This window comes from Tachypleus tridentatus, unplaced genomic scaffold (assembly GCF_004210375.1).
Source record: "Tachypleus tridentatus isolate NWPU-2018 unplaced genomic scaffold, ASM421037v1 Hic_cluster_2, whole genome shotgun sequence".
NCBI lineage: Eukaryota > Metazoa > Arthropoda > Merostomata > Xiphosura > Limulidae > Tachypleus > Tachypleus tridentatus.
In genome coordinates this window covers 16,534,708-16,551,005 of record NW_027467782.1, presented here as the reverse complement: position 1 = coordinate 16,551,005, position 16,298 = coordinate 16,534,708, and positions in this window count along the sequence as shown.

Below are 16,298 nucleotides of genomic sequence, written 5' to 3'. Positions count from 1 at the left end.
CAGAACTTGACCAGAAACATTATAGATTTCGAAAATTATCAACCGTTCAACTTCAGTGAGATACTTCGGACGTTATTATTTACGAGGACATTAAATGTCTCCCTCGCCGAAAGAAGTTAACTCGTGTGATTGTGAAGCTATCTAAGAAAGGCGTCATTAGTATAGACGCCAACCAAACTAGCTAACTTAAGCAAGATGTGTGACAATATTTACTCAGAATTAATTTGCTCGTCGTGTATCGTCGATAGAATATTCTGTTCCAGACCGGACATAAGACTCAATACTGTCTGTAAAACTGTTCTTTTTTAGCCGTCATTTGTAATAATTATTAGTAATAACTGTTATTATAAATTGTATTATTTTTATGTTTATATACTAAAATATATTTGTGTTAAAAGAGGAAATTGTGTATATCAATCTTGTTCGCAAATATAAATTTCATACATATTAATAGTTAATTAACAACTAAATTTAAGTTTCAAGTAACTTGGAAACTCTTTTAAATAATAATTCGTAACACTTGTAAGCTAATTTAGTTTGTTTAAAATTAAGCACAAAGCTACACAAGAGACTATCTAGGCTGTGCCAATCATGGGTATCGAAACCCGGTTTTTAAACGTTCAGGTTAATAGTTAATTAACAACTAAATTTAAGTTTCAAGTAACTTGGAAACTCTTTTAAATAATAATTCGTAACACTTGTAAGCTAATTTAGTTTGTTTAGAATTAAGCACAAAGCTACACAAGAGACTATCTAGGCTGTGCCAATCATGGGTATCGAAACCCGGTTTTTAAACGTTCAGGTCCGCAGACATACCGCTGTAAGATAAATGATAAATCAATGTCATTATTAAAAGCACAAACTCACCAAAATAAACTCAAAATTGAATTGAAAAAGGCTCAATTGAATCTTAACAAAATCTATAAGATTTCAACAAAACCTCAATCAAAACATGTCTTAACATCTTTAAAAGATCTATATTATTTGATACACGACAGTTAGAAATAACAATTACACTAAATATAATTATTTTGGATCATACATTTCCAGTCATCATTTGTTCACTATGCAATTTTTCACAAACCACACTGGCTGTACAATGTTTCTTTCATTAAAATTATCGTAACAGCAGAGATATGGCAGTGAAGTCATAACACAGATCAAGCGTTATACGTATAACACTCCTTATATTTTATGAGTACAACCTCACGTGACAGCTAAACAAGTGAGTCTCACCAAACATGCTCGCCCTTTGAGCCGTGGGAGCGTTATAATGTTATGGTTAATCCCACTATTCGTTGGTAAAATGGTAGCCCAAGAGTTGGCGGTGGGTGATGATGACTAGCTGCCTTCCCTCTAGTCTTATACTGCTAAATTAGTGACGGCTAGCACAGGTAGCCCTCGAGTAGCTGTGCGCGAAATTCAAAACAAATCAAGTGATTCGTGGGAGTATTCTTTAATGAACCTGTTTTAGTATGAACAGTTGTAACACTGATGCACCACTCAACGGAAAAATAAAAGATCCCTGAATAAGGTTTACATAAATGAAAATTGTTTTGATGTATCAGTGTCTGTCATCACTGCTGAGCAGTGTTGGATAGTATGAAACGACCAGAAAAGTGTGTTTGAAAGTGCTATCGACTGACATTAGTCACTGCATTCTAACACTTTAAAATTACAATAAGTAATTACGAACAACATTTCCTATTTACAAAATTTAAAATTTTAATGAAGCTGTACAGCTTCCACTGAACATTCTGTTAGTTGTGTTTCTCAAAACGTACTGGTATGGGCGTTAACACTTTATTATTAATACAGCAAAAACAACGTTTCGACCTTCCTTGGTCATCTTCAGGTTAACAAATAGAGAGTTTGCAACTGACCGTTGCCGGCCGTCCTGAAATACTTTTTATTTCAAGTAGGTTTCTGGTAGTCAAGAAGAATTCTTTTAGTTCCATGAACACATCAAGCAAGAATTAACTCCTGACTTCACATTAAATGGTATAATAAATTATTAAGTTATGAGACTAATTATATCACCTGTCAGGTGGAATTAATGTGTATATATACATATACACACCTCCCCGCTAGTCCAGCGGTATGTCTTCGGATTTACATCGCTAACATCAGGGATTCGATTCCACTCAGTGGGCCGAGAAATTGTCATCCCGATTGGGGTTGTGCAGTAGGCTAACAATTGTTGTTGTTGTTGTTTTGAATTTCGCACAAAGTTACTTGAGGGTTATCTGTGCTAGCCGTCCCTAACTTAGCAGTGTAAGATTAGAGTGAAGGCAGCAAGTCATTACCACCCACCGCCAACTCTTGGGCTACTCTGTTACCAACGAATAGTGGAATTGACCGTAACATTATAAAGCCCCACGGCTGAAAGGGCGAGCATGTTTGGTACGACGGGGATGCGAACCCGCGACCCTCAGATTACGAGTCGCACGCTTTAACGCGCTTGGCCATGTTAACAACTGTTGGCTTCTTGTAAGGGTAAGGTTCAGTAGCCAGTGCAATAAATACTTAGTGGATAGAGGAACTACATTTCTCTTCTTAAAATGTCATGTTAGAGGAGGATAGGAACAAAAGAAATGAACCCTTTCATTACAGACTCACTCTGTGTGACTTTGTTCATAATCATCAGTTTCCACACTGTAACTTTTAAAATGATATGTGTATTTTCACAAAATCTGACTAGCTTTCTGTAAATATTACTAGTTTTTTGTATACAAAAAAATTCAAAGTTTTTGATCAAGTATTTCACTAAAATTAAGTTATCTTTTGAAATTCAAGAATTGTTCAAACTGGTCCACTTTCTCTTTTCCTCCTCTTCAAAAAACTGCATTACAACAAACTTTAAGTGTTTTCAATCAATGGCAAGTAGTGTAGTGACTAGAAAATATAAGTTTAGGGTTGTAAGATAAAATACACTGTTTAATGTAAGTAGTGTTAATTTTGTGAGTTAATATTTCATGACTGTTTTGTTTCACAGTAAGAAAGTTGAAAGCAGAAGGTTATTGAAAGTTGTGTAATTCATATCAAGGCTACAGAGATTTCTAGAATGCCTCAATGCAAGAAATAAAAAGTGTCAACAACCATATTAAAGATCACAGAGTAGGAAGTGAGCCAAAAGTAAAACCAAGGAAAAGAGAGTTTCAGTCAGAGAGAAGTTAGAAAATGTGAAATGAATCATTTAAAATAGAGAAAAATAGTTTGGCTTGTCAACTGCATTTTAAACCAATTGAATTTGGCTAAAATGAATTTTTGTGAAGAAGAGAACCATACAGTATTTAGATCCAGTTGTGATACATGTAGTGTGAAGAATTTGTCATGTTTCACTTGTTTTGAACATATTTTAAAATAAGTGGAATGCATGCTGTTCATTTATTTTTGAATTTATCTCCAAAATGTGGCAAACACCCATTGTAAAAGAATCCTTAGTCCAACACACCAATTTAAATGATTATATATACTATTTAAAAGTAAGTTTCTAACTGGAATGAAATCAGAACATTGGAATAATTGTGGTTCTTTAAAAAGCTTTGGGAGTGGGTGTGCTTTTAGGTCTAATACACCAGTGTCCAAATGTATTTCATAGTCACCAAAACTGTTTAAAATGTGTTTACATTTTCACCATTTGGAAAAACTGCATTTTTATAATCACCAAAACTGTTTAAAATGTGTTAAAAGTTTTTCTATGTGGCAAAAAATTAACTGTGTTTTTACAGATGGGTAAAAAATAAATAATAATGTTTTCAATTATTTATTAATAGAATTAATTATACTGAAAAATAGGTGGTAGAAGTAAAGCACCAGTTCACCACAGGTCAATAGCTGTTTTGGCATGTGTGAAGTGGTGACCATGTGAGACCCCATGGGTCTGAGGGATCCAGGGCATGTGAAAACAATATTCTTTTCTCTCTTCACATATCTGGTACCAATGAATGTGTTTGATTGTCAAACATAATGAATCTAATAATTACATGTTCTTATTCTGTTTGAAAAGAAGAAAGTCGTGTTTATGTTTATTATTTCCAAAACAAATCTGATTGATAAAATGTTTTAAAATGAATTTATTGCAAATAGAAACAGTTAACTGCTTTATAAGCTTTAATACTTTTAAAGACAAACATATTTATCAATGCATTTGATGCACAAGTAAAGCATTCACATGCTGAACTGGAATGCACAAGTGTATTCACATGCTGAACTGGAAACAAGTGTTGATAAGTGGATATTTCTAGGCATCTGTTAAAAAAACCTTGCAAGAATTTTTTAAAATTATTTTCCTGATTCAGTAAAGTGAAACTTCAATTACTCAGGAGCCTCTTGTTGGGAAAGTTTTGTTTACATATTTTGACATACATGCTGTTTTGCCTATCTTCATGAAAAGTAATTAAAGGTTGTTTAATCAAATTATAGATGATAACAACCAGAGTAACCAGACAATAATAAAGCTGTATTGTACTTAATTTTACCCTTCTTTCATAAATCAACAAACATGGCAATGGACTTGAAGTACTATTGACACCCACCTGGAAAATAGAATAACAACTGTTCTCAGTGTTCTGGAAATGAAACTAGTATTTATGTCTGAGAAAAGAAGGAAAATAGTTAAATTTTGTCTTGATTTGTTGAAAGTAGAATTAGTTGGTATACTGATACCATAAACCTCATTGCTATATCGTGTATATATATATATATATAAAACACAAATATCTGTCTTTCTCTTGTTACATTATCTTCACTGGACCAATCTTAACCAAACTGTGTGAAATGTTTTTAAAGAAGACCAAAAACAGCACTGCTTTCAATAGATGACTATCCTTCTTCATGAGAGTAAATGTGAAGATAATTTGGAAAAGGGGAGATATTAATGTAGGGTTCGTAACTCCTCCACCCCTATTATTGCTGTTATTGAACACTTTAATAAAGTTAACATTAATTATATTTGTAGATGGTGTCTTGATCTTAAACTAAAAAGTAAGACACGTTTATAATTTTTTCTAATATGCATGCATACAGTGTGCCTAAAGCAGACAAACATTTAATATATACATCTCAGAGACTGTGCTGGGCTCTCTTTGGAGGAATTAAATGAACAAAGATGACTGCCTTTGTTACAATAATGCATAAACTGAGATGAAGTTTCTATTTCAACAGCCACCATAAGGCTGGTATGAAAAGCTGTTGTTTGAGTTGTAATAATTTCTTACTTTGACCTGTCTGTAAGACACTTCTGTAGCCATTGGTTTTCTATTAAATAATCATGTGAAACACTGCAGAAAGATGTGATGAGCTGGGTGTTGAAAGCAGGTAACAGAATGCACCCCTACTGACATTACAATTGATACTACCTCTTTCTACAGGGTCATAATAACCATTATACAGTCTAGTAAATGAATGTTCTAAATGAATTGTATGAAAATCAAGATTTTTCTAATTTATCATATCTTCCAGCCCCAGGTTTTGTTTAAGTTCATGTACAAATAAAGGACAGGTACCTCAGCTTGATAAATATGAAACATAAAATTCGGAGTTATTTTTATGATTCTAGCTCAGAACTTCTTACTAGGGCATGTGCTAGTTGACTTCTAGGTGTTGCTGTACCTAATATGAGTCATGACAGCTGGTACCTGCTGCTTCATGGGATAGTTCACCTGGTATCAACTTGAGTGTGAATTTGTGTCATTAATGGCACAAAAGTAATATGTTCTTCTGGATTATTGCCATCTAAGTTGATTGGCCAGCTACAAGGAGAACATAAATCATGTAATTAGTTTCTGTTTCGAAAGAATTGTGACCTGTAAAGTGCAGAATTTTTATCTAGGTATGTGTTGAGTCTGCAGTGCATTTTTTAATATTTTTTTACTTTTGAGTCTGTTTCAATTTTCATTCCATTTGTCAATTTTATTTTGCAAAGTGGTAAACATGTGAACTGATTATAGATTATCAAAAAGTTAGAACTTGTGTTTGGTAAACCCCATGTTCTTTATAATGTAATATTTTCTCACACTAATCTTCCATCTCAATAAATCACCAAGTGTGTCAGTATGCAGGGTGTGGATTACATGAATGCCTCTATTTTTGTAAACTATAATAATTAATCACATCAGTACTTCCAAAGTTTATTTTTCATTGTCATGTATGGATCTCTGGTAAATCTGTTTTAAGTTTATTTTATATTGTCTTGACAGAACTAATGGGGGCATCTAGTCAACTGTGAAAGTATTATCAAAGTAGCCATTATTCTAAACCAAAACATATATGGTTAAGGTAGAATAGAATAGCTCTTCATCCCTACCATGCCTTGTATTGAGTGAATCATTACGGTCTGCATTTGAAAATAGATCTTTGTGGTCATCCATTGCACTGTTTCAAGTGTTGTTGTTCCTTCAGACTCTCCACTGTATTTTATGCCCTCACTTTTCTTCTAATGAAGATTGATAGCCCTTATTACATTCCAGTTTTCCCATGAGTACCACACCTTCCTTACATGGGTAAAATGTACACCTGGCTCGTACAGTTTCCCACACCAGTTCTCCAAATTTGACTTTCTTATTTTCAGGTGTGTCCTTTGGATGACTTTGGAGGATGCTTCTTTCCTTCCCTCAAACTGTTTCTTCCACCTATTCAGTGTAAGATTTTCACTATCTGTTGATATGACATAATGTACTGAATTGGAATTTGTAATTCTCCCAAACTGTAAATGTATTTCTGGAAGGTTCTTACCTCATTTCACACTTCCCATCTTACCTCTTCATTAAAACCTGATGCTTCCAGATTCTAAGAGAACTCAAAGTGATATCTGGTAGAATTGAACAGATGAAGTCATAAGCGTAATGAGAATACCTTGCACTTTTACTGATGGAGGGTTGTCACATGATAATTTTAATGAATAATTTGCAATCAAGAGGAGGCAGTAACTCAGGACATGCTTGAAAACAAGTTTCACAAATAGATGCCAGCATTGAATGAGAATATCTATTGATGTAAAAGGATTGTTTGTTTGTTTTATAATTTCGTGAAAGCTACATGAGGTCTATCTCCACTAGCCATCCTTAATTTAGCAGTGTAAGACTAGAGGGAAGACAGCTAGTCATCACCACTCGCTGCCAACTCTTGGGCTACTTCTCTACCAATGAATGTTGGGATTGACCGTAACATTAGAAGTCCCCTACAGCCAAAGGGTGAGCATGTTTGGTGTGATGGGGATTGGAACTAGCAACTTTCAAATTACGAGTTGAGGGTCTTAACTGCCTGGTTATTTCAGACCTGTGTAAAAGGAGATAAGTACTTTTTGGAAGTTAATTTTTAGTACAGAAAATTATAAATATCACAACAATTTTATAGAATATGTGATGTAGATTAAAAATAAGTATGCAGGTTAATCAGTCTGTAGAATGGTATTCTTGAAGTATTGAAAATATGATTCAAATTATAAAATTTAGTAATTTTGAATATTAAAACATCTAACACATTTATGACCTGCCAAGGAAAGAAAAAAAAAATGTAGTGTTGGTAATTTGATTCATCCAAAAACAGCTTACATCAATAAGGGTTTGTATTCAGTTGTAATTATTTCAGTCCCAGTAAAAATAGTTGCATAACTCAGTGTTAAAATGTGTAACTGAATAACTGTACATTTTGATTTAAAGGGAGATTCGACAAATTCTGAAGAGTTAAAATAACAGTTTTAGAAATATATTATTTCCAAGGAACTTTCAAAGTGTGATCACAGTAATGGTTACAAGGTTTATAGATCAAAATAATCCATTGTGTTATTAATATTGTAAGGATTAAAACCATACATTTACTAAAATAGATTAATTTCTGCATATAATCTAAGCAGAACTGTTGTATTACATATTCAAAACTAACATCATATTATTAGGACATTGCGAATGTTACAGCTACATACACTTCTAAAAGGTTATTAATATAACTTGGAGAAATGGTGCTTACTTGTGTGAATATAATACACCACTTACTTAGTAAAATTCATATAATTAAATAGTAATTGTGCACAATTTTCTAACTGCTGCATAATAAACTTACAAGGAAAGTATACAGTTTTATCACCTCACAAAAAATATAAGACTAGAAACATATTAATCCATTACTTTTAAAAGGTACAATAATTTTATAAATAGCATGTGGTAATATGTTCACATTACAAATTATTAGTATACATAATGAATAATGGACTATTTTTAAAAAGGGTCGATAATGAGTCTGAAAACGTCTCGTGGTCGTCGTTTTTCGAAGATTGTTTTTTCTTTGTAGGAGTAAAATGTTGAGAACACGAGACAGTAATAGAAGATTCTGTCGAACACAGCATCAGTTCCATATCTGTGGGGTGAATGAGACTCTCTCGATAATGAGTGTCGAAATCTTCAAAAGTCGCTAACAGGTTGTTTGTCTGTCTTAGTTCTCCAGGCTATCTTGGAAATACATATCTAGGTTTCAACATGCTTGTTTGGAAGAAATCAGTTGATGTTTAAAAGTGCGTTTGTGATGATTGAGTTTTCATTATATCCTTCTTTGTATGGAGTGTCTGTGTAAATTTGTCTATTGACTTAAATAGCTTCTCGACTTGTGTATTCTGCATGAACATGTCTTTGAAATTTGTTTCTAGTTGTGGATGCTTTTTTGGTAAGAATGGCTTGGATGAAGGTGGCGGATGTCCAATGTTTCGGGGCCCAGCATGGCCAGGTGGTTAAAGCGCTCGAATCGTAATCTGAGACTTGCGGGTTCGAATACCCGTCGCACCAAACATGCTCGCCATTTTAGTCGTGGGAGCGTTATAATGTCCAATCACACTATTTGTTGAAAAAGAGTAGCCCAAGAGTTGGTGGTGATGACTAGCTGTCTTCCTTTTAGTTTTACACTGCTAAATTAGCTCGAACAAATAGCCCTCGTGTAGCTGTGCATGAAATTCAAAACCAAACAAAACCAATATTTCCTTGAAGTTTACTAGTCGTGGCGAGCGTTATAATGTCCGCGGTCAATCACACTATTTGTTGATAAACCCACAATTCGTTGGTAAAAGAGTAGCCCAAGAGTTGGTGGTGATGACTAGCTGTCTTCCTTTTAGTTTTACACTGCTAAATTAGGGACGGCTAATACAGTTAGCCCTCGTGTAAATGTGCGCGAAATTCGAAAAAGAAAACAAAAACCAATATTTCGTTGAAGTTTTCTATTTTTCTACCTAAAAGTTAAAGCTGAACGTTAAGGCCACTTATTAACGAGTGTTTTATATCTTGAATATTATGAAGTGTTTGTTTATTATGATTTATATGTTTATTGTAGAGCATATTCAGCGGGGGTATCCACCGTTTTGAAAGTCGATACACTTATTTCTGTCCCACTGTGGAACTTTTTATAAAGTGAATGGAGTAAGTTGTTTGTTTGTTGTTAAACGCGATGTTTCGTGAAGGGCTATTTGTATGCTGTCGAAGGTTTTTAAAATTCGAATTTTACCTTATATGTGCTATCAGAATTGTTATCACTTGCAGCATTGAAATCAATAAAAGATACATTCTACTTAAGTTGATTACTTTTGTTGTGTTTGAGAAACGAGATTTTGCTGAAAACGTGCTAAGTGTCTTAGTTTTGTTTCTCTTTACACGTCCCTCCCAGTGCCACAGTCTGTAAACTCGCACCGCTACAAACCGGGTTTAGATACCCATCGTGTAGCTTTGTGTTTAATTCCAAACAAGCAAGCAATTAAATCTTTAGACGTAATATGTGAAAAAAACAAAAGTAATTTATCACGTGACTGACTGGACAGTGGTCAGCGTTCTGGACTGTGAATCGGAGGTCTTACATGTTGCCTTAAAATCGCACCTCGCACTTTGGGTCTGTGTCAAAAGAGCTACATTGACATTATTAGAGTGGCTCAAGGGCTGGATGTCAGCGCTGTTGTAGCCACTTTAAAATTAGGGACTACTAACCCAGATAGCCCTTGTAAATATCCGAAACAAACAAAATTATTTCTCTTAGTGGCTGTTCCCTACACAGCTTTGACCCTCACTGAGCTGAGACTCCGTCGCCTTTTGACTATGAGATTTCACTGACCCCTATGCCCTTGGGTTAAGTCTTGATGGGAGATAAATCGCTTGTACTTGTCGGGTTTTAAAAGACTTTCATAAAAGCAGTCTTCACGTGTCAAATTGTTTAGATAGTTTACAATAGCATCTGTTTGTACAAGTGTGCACGAAATATTTCTATTACCTAAATTACTGAGACAAAACTAGTACAGTTTAACTGTTGTCTTCTGGCGACATATATTTCATCATAGTTTTTACCTTTATGAGACGTTTTTATTTGTTTTAAGTTCAAATTCCTTTAGTAACAAGTTTCTCCAGTATAGCTGTTTACATGGAACACCAATCAAATATTACTTTGTTATTATATGGTTACAAGTCTTATTTTACATTGTAGGTTATTAGTAGCGTGTTAACAGTAGTCAGGATTTTTGACATTGGAAGAAATATTTTTACCCTATCACTAATTACCTAAAATAAACCGCAAAAAAGTTATAACATAATTGTTTAAAATTAATGGATTAAAATCAATCAAGCATGATTACATTCATTGATTTTTTATTATTTTTTTTGTCGTACTTTGGTCTCCAAGCGTTTCGGACTCGTTCAGGCCATTCTAGAGGTTGTACAAAGTAAATATAGGCAGTTATCTTGGGTTAAAAATCGTACACTTAGCTCCTGTTTGTAAAGTTTTTAAAGATGGAATCTATAAGGGCTGAAACACTGCTAAAGAATGCAGGTTACACTGTCAAACTTGATGCTTCGCGTGAAGGGCCCTTTAAAAGAAATTCAAAATACTTCCGCTAGTTTTAGGCAGAAATATATAATTGCTCAATATGATAAAATTAATTGGACTAACGGTTGTGCTCACTTGTCTCTTGTTAAATGCAAAGCTACATAACGGACTATATTTGACTGTGCCCACCGCTTATCGAACTCTCATTTTTATCTTGATGAGCCTGAAAGATTACTTCTGTGTTAGTGAGAGGCCCCCACGCTAGTGGACAGTGTAAGAACATGAAGACTTATGCTAATATAAGCCTTCACTTCGTGCAACTAACTATTCACGTTATATGATATACATTTTAGAGAGAATTTTGTAAACTTGGCTGGGAGCTGTAAATTCGAATAGCCCTTCAATGTCATGCAATCAAGGTATTTAAGTTGTACCTGTGAAAAAAATAAGGGCTGGCGGAATAAGGAGTAAGTAACTGAACAAGAACATTAAACAAATATTTGGAAGTACATGCTTGGATTGGAAACGTTGTTTCCGTCTTATTTGGTAATACGACGTGAACTGGAAGATAGGTGTTAACCCTAAAGTTGATTTGGCTCTAATAACGTTAAAAAACTCGTTGAACGTTTGAAACCTGTCTCGCACGTACACCGCTATTGTGCAAGATTTGAATCTTCGTTCCAAACTTTTCTCTAAAACTAGTAGTTAACGTGAATTATTTTTCGTGTTTAATCAGCGATAACAGGAATAATTATGTGGATACAGATAATTAAGATTTATTTCCCTTTTGCTATTTAACCTTTTGTTTAAAATCGTAATACTATTTTCTGATATCTTTGTACCGATATCGCCTTGAAAACATACTGTTTATCAGTATTGTAGGGTCAATACTAACTAGCTCTTACTGTTATTTTTAGCCGCGGCATAGCGGTTCGTAGTACACCTCTAAGTTGTTGTTTTTTAAAAGCACAAACGTTTAGCTCACAGCTTCGTCATTTCTTGATGGATTTGAGATTTAATTGCAGTTTTGAACTCGGAAGATCAAACCCTTTCGACTGACGTATTTGATCACGTCCAAAGTCTCATAGATGAATCTACTCTAATCGTGCCTAAAAGAATTTCTATTTGAGGGTAGGCGAGTAGATAACGTGCTGAGTAATAAAGTTGAATCGGGTTGTATGCTTGTTATTGCCTATACAGAAAAATATAGCTAATAAATAGACCAGTAGATTATCCATGCCTAAAAGTGATCCAAGTGTTGTAGATATTAAGGATTCCTTCTTATTTATTTTAGTAACCTTTAATTTTTCGGAGCAATTCAATAACGTAATAAGTTATTAGTAGCGTACTAGGTTAATACTGTATTTCTGGAAACGGATTCCTTCTTATCCTAGAATTTCCAGTTCATCAATTCGAAAATAAATGTTGGGTTATTACAAAGGGTTGCCATTGTTGTTTGTTATTAAACACAAAAATTCACAAAGGGTTATCTGTGTTCTGCCCACCATGGGTATCAAAGCCCGGTTTCTTGTGGTATAAGTCCGCCGACATTCCACTGTGCTACTGGGGGAATCACAGAGGGTTCTTGCCTTCATAATATTTATCTTTTGCCATTACTGAAAAAACCTACAATAACTTCAGAATATATTTCACGGTATTACTGACCATTAGATACCACTTTGGAGAGCTAATTATTAGAATATTTTAGAATAGGCCTTTGTTTACAGTTATAACTCTGAGTGTAAGTTGTAGAACAGTCTTTCATTGCAGTTATAATTTTGAAAATGAGTTATCAGTTCGAGAATGATACCTGTAATATTACCCCACCTTTAAATAATGTAAAAACGTCATTTGTTATGAACATTTATTTACAATAAAAAGAATACAACATTAAAATCATTGCAACTTCTCTTTGTTGACATGAAAATGACATAAGAATGTCGAAATGTTGTTCTTCACTTTACTTTACTTAAAGTTTCAATACCCATACCAGCCATCTTGATAATACATTTTTACTTCAAGTGGGTTTTTCGTTAGCACAGACAATAAATAGTTATTAAAAACAGGACTAGCCATAAAAAGAGATTTCACACATGTTTTGGTATCTGTGTAAAGTATTGTAACATTGTATTAATTTCAATCGTAAATACTCTATTTTATTACAGACATTAGAGTAGCCTATTTTTCGGAAAGTTAGTGTTAAAATTCCGTAGTTTTTAATGTCGATAATGATTTCAGAGATATAACATGAAATAATTCAGAAATGAAATAAATTTTATAATATTGTTCAGATTGTTGGTACAAAATAAATTTCTGTTTAAAATTAACTTTACTAGAGTGTTGCTTCATACAAGTTCACATAAACCTCGTTCATGCGAATGAATATAAATAATTTGTGTATCTGGTAAAAATAAAAATAAAATGTATTAACTGTTGCGTTTTTTATTATTTTCATGGAGAAAAAACAATCTTGTATTATTTGGTGGTTATGTCACAAGTTCCTGAAGAAATCTACCACACGAAGTATTATACAGATATTAAGTTATACACTCAACGACTTTCAAGGTTTTTATGTAAAATATTTGATTTTTATAGAAGGATCTCTTCCTTTCATAGTTTGGACCAACAGAAAGAATTAATTCATTAAATATTTATAAAGGAAAAAAAACGATTTCAAATAATAGCATAAACATGGAAATTTCTGATCATATGTTAAATATTCAACATACTTCTTGTGAAAAAGATGACTTTGTGGAATCGTGTTCAGAAAATAGAACTTTCAGTATTCCAGATACGAACTATTCAGATAATATCATCTACTCAGAAGCTTCACACGAACCATCTTCCAAAGAAAAGGTAGCAGTACAAAAAATGACAGAAAAATATGGTACTTTGGGCCGAATCAATGTAGAGGAGACAGACAAAAGTATCAGTTGCGGTTCTTTCGACGATGCGGATTTTCGACAAGATTTAGAAGATGAATGAAATAACATATGCAGCGAATTGACATAGCCCAAGTCGAAACGGTTTTTCGTAGCCACAAAACATTTGTGTTTGTGTGCCAGTGTCTGGCCAATCTGTATTTGAGAAAGCCAGAGGAAGAATGGCAGTTAGCCCTGACAGGTATCCCTGTCCTGCTGTTTGATAAAGGAGAAACGAGAGCAGGAACTAAAGGAAGACTGAAACTGGTCCTCGCCGAAAAAGGCACAGGTTTCATTCTTTGACATGATGTCATTGACAATTTGACGAACTACGAGGCCCAAGATAATACTTTTCACACCATGTTCCTTTCCACCGATCACAGCCAAATGGGTGGTTTCAGTTTCGAAAACAAAACAGCTGCCAGACAGTTTCACGAACAAGTCGACCTACTGACGTCGGATCCTCTCAATATTTCTTTATCCGTTCCTAAAGCTAAAGGGAAAAATTCCAGGAAGTTGGAAAAAATAAAAGTTACCTTAAAATGTGATATTTCTCTTCCTTGCTGTTTCGAACACGTCACAAGTATTGATATTAGAGACACAGAGCAATTCTATACGCTGACAAATTTAGTGCAAGGGAAATCTAAAAAGGTATTAGAGCAATCTGTTCATGAGTAGACGTCCATTGGGACCAATAGTCCCTTTCCTCATGGAGACCAAATTAATGTAGAATGCCCGTACTTAATTATTATTAGACTAAAATGTTTTGATGTTTCGCCGATATCGTAAAAAGGATTTCTGAACAGTATTAGCACTAGTGTGACGCTCTTATGATGACAATTTTTATATTAAATGTGCAAAGTGGAGAATGGTAATTCGACCAGTATGTACAAGTCCGTTAAGAATCGCTGTGTATTTGTGATTTCTTTCTTTCAGGGCCTGGCATGGCCTAGCGCTTTAAGGCGTGCGCTTCGTAATCTGAGGGTCGAGGGTTCGCGCCAAACATCCTCGCCCTCCCAGCCGTGGGGTGCGTTATAATGTGACGGTCAATCCCACTTTTCGTTGGTAAAAGAGTAGCCCAAGAGTTGGCGGTGGGTGATGATGAATGACTAGCTGCCTTCCCTCTAGTCTTACACTGCTAAATTAGGGACGGTTAGCACAGATAGCCCTCGGGTAGCTTTGTGCGAAATTCCAAAACAACAACTTTCTTTCAGAACATATGGGCCCGACATAGCCAAGCGCGTAAGGCGCGCGACTCGTAAATGAGGGTCGCGGGTTCGCGCCCGCCAAACAATGATTGCTTACGCTGTCACAATGACTGATTCGGCCTCCGTATGCGCTTTCTTGCATTTTGCCAACAATTGAACAACAACTTGCAATCAATTCTTTTTCGGGCAGCTTCATCTGTTTCACAAGCTTCCTTGATCGCTCATGTTGTTGAGCCGCGAGATTCTTGAAGTAATCTTTTGGTTTATCCTTCACAGCTGAATGCTTTGTTTCCAAGTGTCTCTTCAGTTTGCCAGGAACAAACACCTCGTTCGATAAAGCTGCATTGGAGAGTAGGCAAAATGGTAATTGAGAATGTTCCGATTCCAAAGCGTTTTTGTACTTTCGTTTGATTTCTTGCTTTTGATTCAACAAATTCTCCTTTGCAGCACCAGACTTGAAATTTTTTTCATGGATAAATGATAAGCTAATTCATACACGATAAGCACGAATTTCTGCAGTTGATATAAAATTCCTACCTACAGAGAAGTAACTGTAGCTTACCGCAGAATGAGAACGTGTTCCAGAAAGCAGTTTTATTGTTTGATGCATCATTTATAACGTACGAAGCGCTTTTTATGCATAATAAAAATTCACTGTTAATTCATACCATTATAGTTAAATGAAAAATGTGTTGGTGAAACATAGTGGCCTACTTTTTCAAATTAATATAAATCAAACGTAATTATGTGAATCACACATACTTACATTACAATTTTTGATGGAACCTTTTGTAGACCACTTCTTAAGCTTTTTTCTTATCACACCAGCCATCTTAAGCTTAATGTTTGGAAGAGCGTAAACTTAAAACTCAATAAATCACTAAATTAAAAACACAAAAGCTTAATAAAAGTTCTGGATTTTCAAAAACGTAAAAAGGATGGTAAAGCTTTTGATATTACCAACAGTTTTCTGCATTTCTCGAAATTATGTTGTTATAGATAACTAAGAGTACTTACGTTTAAATGATTCTCCCACAGCGGTTAAAAACGTTCTATTTTGCTAAGCAACCGCAATTCAATATCGCAGAATAGAACAATGTAGTATAACCAATCAAATTTAGAAACAAGCGACACTTTACAAAAACGAAAAGAAAAATGAATATGCTTTCTAAAATTAACAAATGTTTAAGTAATCCACTTTTTAACACATTTTTCATAATTTTTGCAACCACTTTATTTTTTATTAATTTTACCAAAATTAATTCAAATAAAAAGTAGTTACGTTATATGCAATAAAACCTAAATGACAAGTTTGTTGTTGTTGTTGTTGTTTTGAATCAAGCACAAAGCGACACAATAGGCTATCTGTGCTCAGCCCACC